The following is a 12,146-nucleotide window of genomic DNA, read 5'->3' on the forward strand; positions in this document are numbered from 1 at the left end:
ACGCTGTTTTCCATCCTTCGTACAATTTTTTATCTCCATTGAATACGGGAATTGAAACACGCTTGAGTTGTTTCCACATATCCTGGCCAAGCGATAGCGTACTTGAACGATTCTCTGTCGATTTCTCCTCGTAAAACGCTGTTGTTTTCAACCCTCCAAGTTTAAGCTTTTCCGGCGATTCTTTCAAATCTCGAAGCTGTTCTTCTTCTAATAAGCGACTACGATATTGACGATTGAATTCTTCTAAATCTTCTTTAGAACGAGTGATATCTTGTTCCAGCTTGAATTGATCCTCTTGAAATTGCTTTTCCACGCTTTTGCGTTGTACGCTTTCTTCGATTTGGCGTCGGCGAGTATTTTCCGATGCATCAGTTGCCAAACTCGATAACTCGTCCTTCCGATTGTCCAAATATTCCTGTGCCTTGTCATGAGCTTCGGAAAATTTTACTTCTAGTTTGTCCATTTCGTCTCCCAGCTTTTTGCGTTTCTCTTTTTCTTTGATACGTAAATACTCTTGCGATAATTTCTCCATTGTTTCCATGGTGCGTTCTTGTACTTCGCAAAGTTTTTGACAAACCTATTTGACTTCCCGCCGGCTGGGACTATCTTCTTCATCTAGAAGGTAAAACAACTTGTTCTTTACTCTGGTAAATGCCGATTTGTCCTTCGCTTTTTCCTGCTTTAAGTTCTCAATTCGCTCCTCTCCTTCGTCCAATGCTTCGCTATGCTTCGCTATGCTCGCGGTTCACTGACATGATTTGGAACCTCGCTCTGCTACCAAAAAATGTTCACAAGAAACATTTTATTGACCGAAAAAACCGAATAGAGAGAGAGAGCAAAAATCTTTTTATCCCGAACGTAATAAACCTAAATTTACATAAATATTAAACAAAGAAGCGTGAAACCGGAACTATGCTAGAATAGAAAAACAAAAAAGACAAAGGATACAGGATGACATAACCAAGGATGACATAACCAAAATCTCACGCAAACACACAAATCAATAAGCCAAATTCCCTCGTGTCCAATTGCTGCGTTTTCAAGTTCCTCTAGCGTATTGTGAACGGGGCCTTAAGGTCAACATTTGATTGGTAAGTTAGAATTACTTCACGCATTGTTATAGTTGGCAGGTTTTTTGATTTTATCGTACATCACAACACATTCAAAAGGAAAAGAAAACGCAGTGAGCAATACGAACATCACTGCTAACAAATCCAATTTTTTTGACACAAAAAAAATGATGTAAAAGCCGTGGTCAGAGGGGATACCGTGCGGTCATGGGAACGGAGCACCGATCCCCTCTTTCCTTCATTTTCTATTGTTTTTATCTAGTCTAGAGGCTAGTTGTTTTGACCTAGGATGTTTTGAATCAGTTATAAATATCGGATTTTATTTTCAGAAGAGTAACCAAGAAAGAAGCGGTGTTCGGGAAAGCTGGCGAGCCTTCTGGGATCGGACCAGGTTGTTTTACACTCTGGAATTTTTGATTGACGCATGCAGAACTTAAACGTGAATCAAGCTGTATTTAAGCCCTATGATGATAACATTCTAAACCGACTGACTAGTAAGGGCAATAGTCACTCCAACGACGAAGGAAACTCTATCACAGAATGCTTTCATCTAGGAAGAGAGTTTTTAAGACATCATAACTGATCGGTCTAAACAACACGGACAACAAATGGCTAGTTCCCCCTATGAGATGTGCCTGCAGGGAATCATGGTAGTTGTATTCATCATCTTAGACTGGATATTTGTTTTGATGAATACAACTACCATGATTCCCTGCAGGCACGTCTCAAGAGGGAATTAGCCATTTGAACGTGCTTTTTTTTTTAAGTGTTCCTCTGAAAAATCCCTTAACGAGTAAAAAGATAAGAATTCCTTACTGTACACCCTAAGTGATATCAAAATCCAGATTTTTCCTACCCTTTAAAAAATGGAAGGCAGTCACGGCATCTAGTTATAGATCGGAGGAATCCTAACGAGCACTACAAAAAATAAGAAGAACAATGTAAAATTCATTTATTTTTTGCTGAGAAATTTATAGCCTGCTTATTAGTCTACATGTTTTGCTCTTATCCAAGGCTCAGAAGAAATGACAGTAGGAGTTATGGAGAGTGGAGTCGCTTTGGAGGTATTGCTTTTAAAATTGCCACTTGTATTACACTATGCTTTACCCTTAAAGAATAATAATGAAATAACAGAAAAAGATGTGTAAGCAACTCGTTGGAAAAGTACAAAGCAATCAATCTGACATTTTAAGTATGAATCAATGTTGATTTCCTAGTCAAACAATTTAATTTCTTAACGCTAGTGAGTTTAGAATGTAACTTAATCCTGGAAAGTATCCTGAAGATGGTTGTTGAACATTACTTTTGCCTACTTAGTTTGTGTCGCTTTGCCCTCTCAGTTGTCTATCATTTGCTTAATTGTTTGGCTGCACTGAATAACATGCCGTATAGATACCATTCTAACTAAGGACGAGTGCTGATTCCTCGGACAAAACAGTGCCGTCTAGTCTGAACGAGGAAGACTGAGGATCGATTGATGTTTTCTCAGAAGGAGCAAAGTTGGTTTATAAGACTGAGACATTCGAGATATCAAGAACCGGCAAATGCAGAATTGAGTTTGCTCGGCTTCTTATTGCGCTTTGTGTATTTTAAGTCAAGTACGTTTGGTCAAGTTTGTTGCTATGCGACAGAACAGTGCAACCTTAATTTATGACTTAAACACAATGAAAGGTACAGTGGAGAGTTACCTTCAAAAAATAGCACAGCCATTCAAAGCAGTGCAGTTGCAAGTCTGAAAAATCGCACCTCGTTCTAAAAGTCTAAAAAAAACCAAAACGAAAAAAGAGAAAAGCAAAAACAGAAAACTCTTTTGAGCCACCTTAAATAGGGCGTGAGAGACAGACCCTTCCCTTGCCAATAGGTCATTTTCGTTATATTAAAATTCTAACTTGGCTCCGAGGTTTAGGGAATAAAATAAAACAAATCACATCGAGGTCACTGAAGGATGGATAATTATTATTGTTTTTGTTTTATTCCCTCAAGCCTAGAGGACATGTTAGAATTATGGCCTATTATTAGATGATTTTAGGCAATTGCAGAAGATGAGCTGTGCTGTTCCTTGTTTTCGTCTCATTTATTTTCTCGTTATTCACCATTAGAACTTGAAATATACTACCCCTCTTTGTTATGTCCTCTTCAGCAATACTAGATGTTAGCATGCTGCTGAAAAGGGCAGGGTGGGGAGGGTGGAGGGGGTGGGGTAGGAGAGCATTGAAGGTGTTTTCTTTAATAAATCAGCATTTTTTGCTCACATTTTAGTGGAGTATACTTGTTAAATCTTATTTAACTAACCCAACTTCAAGTTACTCTTTACTTCATAGATTTTATTAGCAGTTTATTATTGTTGTTAAGCACTCTGGTTCTGGAGACCGCGGTGGCACTCCCCGTGTTATTAACGTTAAATAAATTCCTTACTTACTTACTTACTTAGTTAGTTACTTACTTACCACCCACTTTTAACTATTGTTTACACAGAGAGGAAAACGTGCACTCTTGAGAGCCGCTCGCTCAAAAGAAATGACCGCGACGTCTCTTAAATCAAGGCAGGTTTACGTCTTTATACTCTTCTGTTCCACTTTAAGTAACATATTTTGTGTAAATTCCATAGACCATCTTGCTCGATCGATCGGCCGGTATTGCCACGTTTCCTTGATTTCACAACAATATAAACTTCTAAACAATATTTCCGAAAAACGTTCAACGAAAGAGTTTTTCTTACGCAATAAAAAAATATTTGAATGTTCGGCGCCGTCGCAGAAATTTCCATATGGCAGGCGTAACTTAATCAAACTACGACGGTAACGCGAATGAGAGAATCACCAATCAAAAGGTTTAATGAACATAACGGTGGGTATGCACGTGCATTATAAATCTTTGTCCATTTCTTAGCCGTCTTTTGCAAAGTAACAACGTGAAATGACCAAATTCTGGGTACTTTGGAGAACGTGAACCGCGACGAATAATATATTGGATTTCTGTTTGGAATTAAACGATTTCATTATTATGTTATTACTATGATGTAAAGTTTATATGAAATATTTCATATATGAACTGCGGTTATAGATGAAAGTGAAGAATGATCATCGCAGTTAATTTTCCAATTTAAGCAACTGGAAAGAAGAAGCCTGAAAAAAAGTCAGGGCTTCAACGGGATTCGAACCCGTGACCTCCGCGATACCGGTGCGGTGCTCTACCAACTGGGCTATGAAGCCACACATTGGGAGCGAGGTCAATTAATTGAGTTCATGTCTTCCCGTGAGGAGTGAAATGATGTAAAGTTTATATGAAATATGTCATATATGAACTGCGGTTATAGATGAAAGTGAAGAATGATCATCGCAGTTAATTTTCCAATTTAAGCAACTGGAGAGAAGAAGCCTGAAAAAAAGTCAGGACTTCAACGGGATTCGAACCCGTGACCTCCGCGATACCGGTGCGGTGCTCTACCAACTGGGCTATGAAGCCACACATTGGGAGCGAGGTCAATTAATTGAGTTCATGTCTTCCCGTGAGGAGTGAAATGATGTAAAGTTTATATGAAATATTTCATATATGAACTGCGGTTATAGACTTTTTGTTCAGGCTTCTTCTTTCCAGTTGCTTAAATTGGAAGAATTTGAAAACCGGGTCTTGTGTTATCGTGTGGATGGAAAACATTTTGAAAACGGAGCCTTTCGAAAATGATGACATTACGATCGACAACCATGTGTTTTCCCTGTTCAAATTTTCCTCAAAAACAAATCCAAATTGACCAGTGATTGCTGCGTTTTCAAATTCCTCTAGCGTATTGTGAACGGGGCCTTAAGGTCAACATTTGATTGGTAAGTTAGAATTACTTCACGCATTGTTATAGTTGGCAGGTTTTTTGATTTTATCGTACATCACAACACATTCAAAAGGAAAAGAAAACGCAGTGAGCAATACGAACATCACTGCTAACAAATCCAATTTTTTTGACACAAAAAAAATGATGTAAAAGCCGTGGTCAGAGGGGATACCGTGCGGTCATGGGAACGGAGCACCGATCCCCTCTTTCCTTCATTTTCTATTGTTTTTATCTAGTCTAGAGGCTAGTTGTTTTGACCTAGGATGTTTTGAATCAGTTATAAATATCGGATTTTATTTTCAGAAGAGTAACCAAGAAAGAAGCGGTGTTCGGGAAAGCTGGCGAGCCTTCTGGGATCGGACCAGGTTGTTTTACACTCTGGAATTTTTGATTGACGCATGCAGAACTTAAACGTGAATCAAGCTGTATTTAAGCCCTATGATGATAACATTCTAAACCGACTGACTAGTAAGGGCAATAGTCACTCCAACGACGAAGGAAACTCTATCACAGAATGCTTTCATCTAGGCAGAGAGTTTTTAAGACATCATAACTGATCGGTCTAAACAACACGGACAACAAATGGCTAGTTCCCCCTATGAGATGTGCCTGCAGGGAATCATGGTAGTTGTATTCATCATCTTAGACTGGATATTTGTTTTGATGAATACAACTACCATGATTCCCTGCAGGCACGTCTCAAGAGGGAATTAGCCATTTGAACGTGCTTTTTTTTTAAGTGTTCCTCTGAAAAATCCCTTAACGAGTAAAAAGATAAGAATTCCTTACTGTACACCCTAAGTGATATCAAAATCCAGATTTTTCCTACCCTTTAAAAAATGGAAGGCAGTCACGGCATCTAGTTATAGATCGGAGGAATCCTAACGAGCACTACAAAAAATAAGAAGAACAATGTAAAATTCATTTATTTTTTGCTGAGAAATTTATAGCCTGCTTATTAGTCTACATGTTTTGCTCTTATCCAAGGCTCAGAAGAAATGACAGTAGGAGTTATGGAGAGTGGAGTCGCTTTGGAGGTATTGCTTTTAAAATTGCCACTTGTATTACACTATGCTTTACCCTTAAAGAATAATAATGAAATAACAGAAAAAGATGTGTAAGCAACTCGTTGGAAAAGTACAAAGCAATCAATCTGACATTTTAAGTATGAATCAATGTTGATTTCCTAGTCAAACAATTTAATTTCTTAACGCTAGTGAGTTTAGAATGTAACTTAATCCTGGAAAGTATCCTGAAGATGGTTGTTGAACATTACTTTTGCCTACTTAGTTTGTGTCGCTTTGCCCTCTCAGTTGTCTATCATTTGCTTAATTGTTTGGCTGCACTGAATAACATGCCGTATAGATACCATTCTAACTAAGGACGAGTGCTGATTCCTCGGACAAAACAGTGCCGTCTAGTCTGAACGAGGAAGACTGAGGATCGATTGATGTTTTCTCAGAAGGAGCAAAGTTGGTTTATAAGACTGAGACATTCGAGATATCAAGAACCGGCAAATGCAGAATTGAGTTTGCTCGGCTTCTTATTGCGCTTTGTGTATTTTAAGTCAAGTACGTTTGGTCAAGTTTGTTGCTATGCGACAGAACAGTGCAACCTTAATTTATGACTTAAACACAATGAAAGGTACAGTGGAGAGTTACCTTCAAAAAATAGCACAGCCATTCAAAGCAGTGCAGTTGCAAGTCTGAAAAATCGCACCTCGTTCTAAAAGTCTAAAAAAAACCAAAACGAAAAAAGAGAAAAGCAAAAACAGAAAACTCTTTTGAGCCACCTTAAATAGGGCGTGAGAGACAGACCCTTCCCTTGCCAATAGGTCATTTTCGTTATATTAAAATTCTAACTTGGCTCCGAGGTTTAGGGAATAAAATAAAACAAATCACATCGAGGTCACTGAAGGATGGATAATTATTATTGTTTTTGTTTTATTCCCTCAAGCCTAGAGGACATGTTAGAATTATGGCCTATTATTAGATGATTTTAGGCAATTGCAGAAGATGAGCTGTGCTGTTCCTTGTTTTCGTCTCATTTATTTTCTCGTTATTCACCATTAGAACTTGAAATATACTACCCCTCTTTGTTATGTCCTCTTCAGCAATACTAGATGTTAGCATGCTGCTGAAAAGGGCAGGGTGGGGAGGGTGGAGGGGGTGGGGTAGGAGAGCATTGAAGGTGTTTTCTTTAATAAATCAGCATTTTTTGCTCACATTTTAGTGGAGTATACTTGTTAAATCTTATTTAACTAACCCAACTTCAAGTTACTCTTTACTTCATAGATTTTATTAGCAGTTTATTATTGTTGTTAAGCACTCTGGTTCTGGAGACCGCGGTGGCACTCCCCGTGTTATTAACGTTAAATAAATTCCTTACTTACTTACTTACTTAGTTAGTTACTTACTTACCACCCACTTTTAACTATTGTTTACACAGAGAGGAAAACGTGCACTCTTGAGAGCCGCTCGCTCAAAAGAAATGACCGCGACGTCTCTTAAATCAAGGCAGGTTTACGTCTTTATACTCTTCTGTTCCACTTTAAGTAACATATTTTGTGTAAATTCCATAGACCATCTTGCTCGATCGATCGGCCGGTATTGCCACGTTTCCTTGATTTCACAACAATATAAACTTCTAAACAATATTTCCGAAAAACGTTCAACGAAAGAGTTTTTCTTACGCAATAAAAAAATATTTGAATGTTCGGCGCCGTCGCAGAAATTTCCATATGGCAGGCGTAACTTAATCAAACTACGACGGTAACGCGAATGAGAGAATCACCAATCAAAAGGTTTAATGAACATAACGGTGGGTATGCACGTGCATTATAAATCTTTGTCCATTTCTTAGCCGTCTTTTGCAAAGTAACAACGTGAAATGACCAAATTCTGGGTACTTTGGAGAACGTGAACCGCGACGAATAATATATTGGATTTCTGTTTGGAATTAAACGATTTCATTATTATGTTATTACTATGATGTAAAGTTTATATGAAATATTTCATATATGAACTGCGGTTATAGATGAAAGTGAAGAATGATCATCGCAGTTAATTTTCCAATTTAAGCAACTGGAAAGAAGAAGCCTGAAAAAAAGTCAGGGCTTCAACGGGATTCGAACCCGTGACCTCCGCGATACCGGTGCGGTGCTCTACCAACTGGGCTATGAAGCCACACATTGGGAGCGAGGTCAATTAATTGAGTTCATGTCTTCCCGTGAGGAGTGAAATGATGTAAAGTTTATATGAAATATGTCATATATGAACTGCGGTTATAGATGAAAGTGAAGAATGATCATCGCAGTTAATTTTCCAATTTAAGCAACTGGAGAGAAGAAGCCTGAAAAAAAGTCAGGACTTCAACGGGATTCGAACCCGTGACCTCCGCGATACCGGTGCGGTGCTCTACCAACTGGGCTATGAAGCCACACATTGGGAGCGAGGTCAATTAATTGAGTTCATGTCTTCCCGTGAGGAGTGAAATGATGTAAAGTTTATATGAAATATTTCATATATGAACTGCGGTTATAGACTTTTTGTTCAGGCTTCTTCTTTCCAGTTGCTTAAATTGGAAGAATTTGAAAACCGGGTCTTGTGTTATCGTGTGGATGGAAAACATTTTGAAAACGGAGCCTTTCGAAAATGATGACATTACGATCGACAACCATGTGTTTTCCCTGTTCAAATTTTCCTCAAAAACAAATCCAAATTGACCAGTGATTGCTGCGTTTTCAAATTCCTCTAGCGTATTGTGAACGGGGCCTTAAGGTCAACATTTGATTGGTAAGTTAGAATTACTTCACGCATTGTTATAGTTGGCAGGTTTTTTGATTTTATCGTACATCACAACACATTCAAAAGGAAAAGAAAACGCAGTGAGCAATACGAACATCACTGCTAACAAATCCAATTTTTTTGACACAAAAAAAATGATGTAAAAGCCGTGGTCAGAGGGGATACCGTGCGGTCATGGGAACGGAGCACCGATCCCCTCTTTCCTTCATTTTCTATTGTTTTTATCTAGTCTAGAGGCTAGTTGTTTTGACCTAGGATGTTTTGAATCAGTTATAAATATCGGATTTTATTTTCAGAAGAGTAACCAAGAAAGAAGCGGTGTTCGGGAAAGCTGGCGAGCCTTCTGGGATCGGACCAGGTTGTTTTACACTCTGGAATTTTTGATTGACGCATGCAGAACTTAAACGTGAATCAAGCTGTATTTAAGCCCTATGATGATAACATTCTAAACCGACTGACTAGTAAGGGCAATAGTCACTCCAACGACGAAGGAAACTCTATCACAGAATGCTTTCATCTAGGCAGAGAGTTTTTAAGACATCATAACTGATCGGTCTAAACAACACGGACAACAAATGGCTAGTTCCCCCTATGAGATGTGCCTGCAGGGAATCATGGTAGTTGTATTCATCATCTTAGACTGGATATTTGTTTTGATGAATACAACTACCATGATTCCCTGCAGGCACGTCTCAAGAGGGAATTAGCCATTTGAACGTGCTTTTTTTTTAAGTGTTCCTCTGAAAAATCCCTTAACGAGTAAAAAGATAAGAATTCCTTACTGTACACCCTAAGTGATATCAAAATCCAGATTTTTCCTACCCTTTAAAAAATGGAAGGCAGTCACGGCATCTAGTTATAGATCGGAGGAATCCTAACGAGCACTACAAAAAATAAGAAGAACAATGTAAAATTCATTTATTTTTTGCTGAGAAATTTATAGCCTGCTTATTAGTCTACATGTTTTGCTCTTATCCAAGGCTCAGAAGAAATGACAGTAGGAGTTATGGAGAGTGGAGTCGCTTTGGAGGTATTGCTTTTAAAATTGCCACTTGTATTACACTATGCTTTACCCTTAAAGAATAATAATGAAATAACAGAAAAAGATGTGTAAGCAACTCGTTGGAAAAGTACAAAGCAATCAATCTGACATTTTAAGTATGAATCAATGTTGATTTCCTAGTCAAACAATTTAATTTCTTAACGCTAGTGAGTTTAGAATGTAACTTAATCCTGGAAAGTATCCTGAAGATGGTTGTTGAACATTACTTTTGCCTACTTAGTTTGTGTCGCTTTGCCCTCTCAGTTGTCTATCATTTGCTTAATTGTTTGGCTGCACTGAATAACATGCCGTATAGATACCATTCTAACTAAGGACGAGTGCTGATTCCTCGGACAAAACAGTGCCGTCTAGTCTGAACGAGGAAGACTGAGGATCGATTGATGTTTTCTCAGAAGGAGCAAAGTTGGTTTATAAGACTGAGACATTCGAGATATCAAGAACCGGCAAATGCAGAATTGAGTTTGCTCGGCTTCTTATTGCGCTTTGTGTATTTTAAGTCAAGTACGTTTGGTCAAGTTTGTTGCTATGCGACAGAACAGTGCAACCTTAATTTATGACTTAAACACAATGAAAGGTACAGTGGAGAGTTACCTTCAAAAAATAGCACAGCCATTCAAAGCAGTGCAGTTGCAAGTCTGAAAAATCGCACCTCGTTCTAAAAGTCTAAAAAAAACCAAAACGAAAAAAGAGAAAAGCAAAAACAGAAAACTCTTTTGAGCCACCTTAAATAGGGCGTGAGAGACAGACCCTTCCCTTGCCAATAGGTCATTTTCGTTATATTAAAATTCTAACTTGGCTCCGAGGTTTAGGGAATAAAATAAAACAAATCACATCGAGGTCACTGAAGGATGGATAATTATTATTGTTTTTGTTTTATTCCCTCAAGCCTAGAGGACATGTTAGAATTATGGCCTATTATTAGATGATTTTAGGCAATTGCAGAAGATGAGCTGTGCTGTTCCTTGTTTTCGTCTCATTTATTTTCTCGTTATTCACCATTAGAACTTGAAATATACTACCCCTCTTTGTTATGTCCTCTTCAGCAATACTAGATGTTAGCATGCTGCTGAAAAGGGCAGGGTGGGGAGGGTGGAGGGGGTGGGGTAGGAGAGCATTGAAGGTGTTTTCTTTAATAAATCAGCATTTTTTGCTCACATTTTAGTGGAGTATACTTGTTAAATCTTATTTAACTAACCCAACTTCAAGTTACTCTTTACTTCATAGATTTTATTAGCAGTTTATTATTGTTGTTAAGCACTCTGGTTCTGGAGACCGCGGTGGCACTCCCCGTGTTATTAACGTTAAATAAATTCCTTACTTACTTACTTACTTAGTTAGTTACTTACTTACCACCCACTTTTAACTATTGTTTACACAGAGAGGAAAACGTGCACTCTTGAGAGCCGCTCGCTCAAAAGAAATGACCGCGACGTCTCTTAAATCAAGGCAGGTTTACGTCTTTATACTCTTCTGTTCCACTTTAAGTAACATATTTTGTGTAAATTCCATAGACCATCTTGCTCGATCGATCGGCCGGTATTGCCACGTTTCCTTGATTTCACAACAATATAAACTTCTAAACAATATTTCCGAAAAACGTTCAACGAAAGAGTTTTTCTTACGCAATAAAAAAATATTTGAATGTTCGGCGCCGTCGCAGAAATTTCCATATGGCAGGCGTAACTTAATCAAACTACGACGGTAACGCGAATGAGAGAATCACCAATCAAAAGGTTTAATGAACATAACGGTGGGTATGCACGTGCATTATAAATCTTTGTCCATTTCTTAGCCGTCTTTTGCAAAGTAACAACGTGAAATGACCAAATTCTGGGTACTTTGGAGAACGTGAACCGCGACGAATAATATATTGGATTTCTGTTTGGAATTAAACGATTTCATTATTATGTTATTACTATGATGTAAAGTTTATATGAAATATTTCATATATGAACTGCGGTTATAGATGAAAGTGAAGAATGATCATCGCAGTTAATTTTCCAATTTAAGCAACTGGAAAGAAGAAGCCTGAAAAAAAGTCAGGGCTTCAACGGGATTCGAACCCGTGACCTCCGCGATACCGGTGCGGTGCTCTACCAACTGGGCTATGAAGCCACACATTGGGAGCGAGGTCAATTAATTGAGTTCATGTCTTCCCGTGAGGAGTGAAATGATGTAAAGTTTATATGAAATATGTCATATATGAACTGCGGTTATAGATGAAAGTGAAGAATGATCATCGCAGTTAATTTTCCAATTTAAGCAACTGGAGAGAAGAAGCCTGAAAAAAAGTCAGGACTTCAACGGGATTCGAACCCGTGACCTCCGCGATACCGGTGCGGTGCTCTACCAACTGGGCTATGAAGCCACACATTGGGAGC

The 12,146-nt window shown here is 38.4% G+C and overlaps 3 long non-coding RNA genes across 3 annotated transcripts; all 3 read left to right on the top strand.

Moving 5' to 3' along the window:
* The first annotated feature begins 1,052 nt into the window (after nt 1-1,052).
* LOC149107669 (uncharacterized) lies at nt 1,053-3,764 on the top strand. Its single transcript, XR_016208890.1, has 3 exons — nt 1,053-1,461; nt 2,085-2,134; nt 3,546-3,764. It is a non-coding gene; the product is annotated as an uncharacterized LOC149107669 (long non-coding RNA).
* A 948-nt stretch (nt 3,765-4,712) lies between these two features.
* LOC149107670 (uncharacterized) lies at nt 4,713-7,563 on the top strand. The gene is made up of 3 exons (XR_016208891.1): nt 4,713-5,261; nt 5,884-5,933; nt 7,345-7,563. It is a non-coding gene; the product is annotated as an uncharacterized LOC149107670 (long non-coding RNA).
* Nucleotides 7,564-8,511: 948 nt separating this feature from the next.
* On the top strand, nt 8,512-11,362 carry LOC149107671 (uncharacterized). Its single transcript, XR_016208892.1, has 3 exons — nt 8,512-9,060; nt 9,683-9,732; nt 11,144-11,362. It is a non-coding gene; the product is annotated as an uncharacterized LOC149107671 (long non-coding RNA).
* The last annotated feature ends 784 nt before the right edge of the window (nt 11,363-12,146 follow it).

Source organism: Orbicella faveolata, unplaced genomic scaffold (assembly GCF_042242905.1).
Source record: "Orbicella faveolata isolate gen_17 unplaced genomic scaffold, um_ofav_v1 contig_26, whole genome shotgun sequence".
Classification (NCBI taxonomy): domain Eukaryota; kingdom Metazoa; phylum Cnidaria; class Anthozoa; order Scleractinia; family Merulinidae; genus Orbicella; species Orbicella faveolata.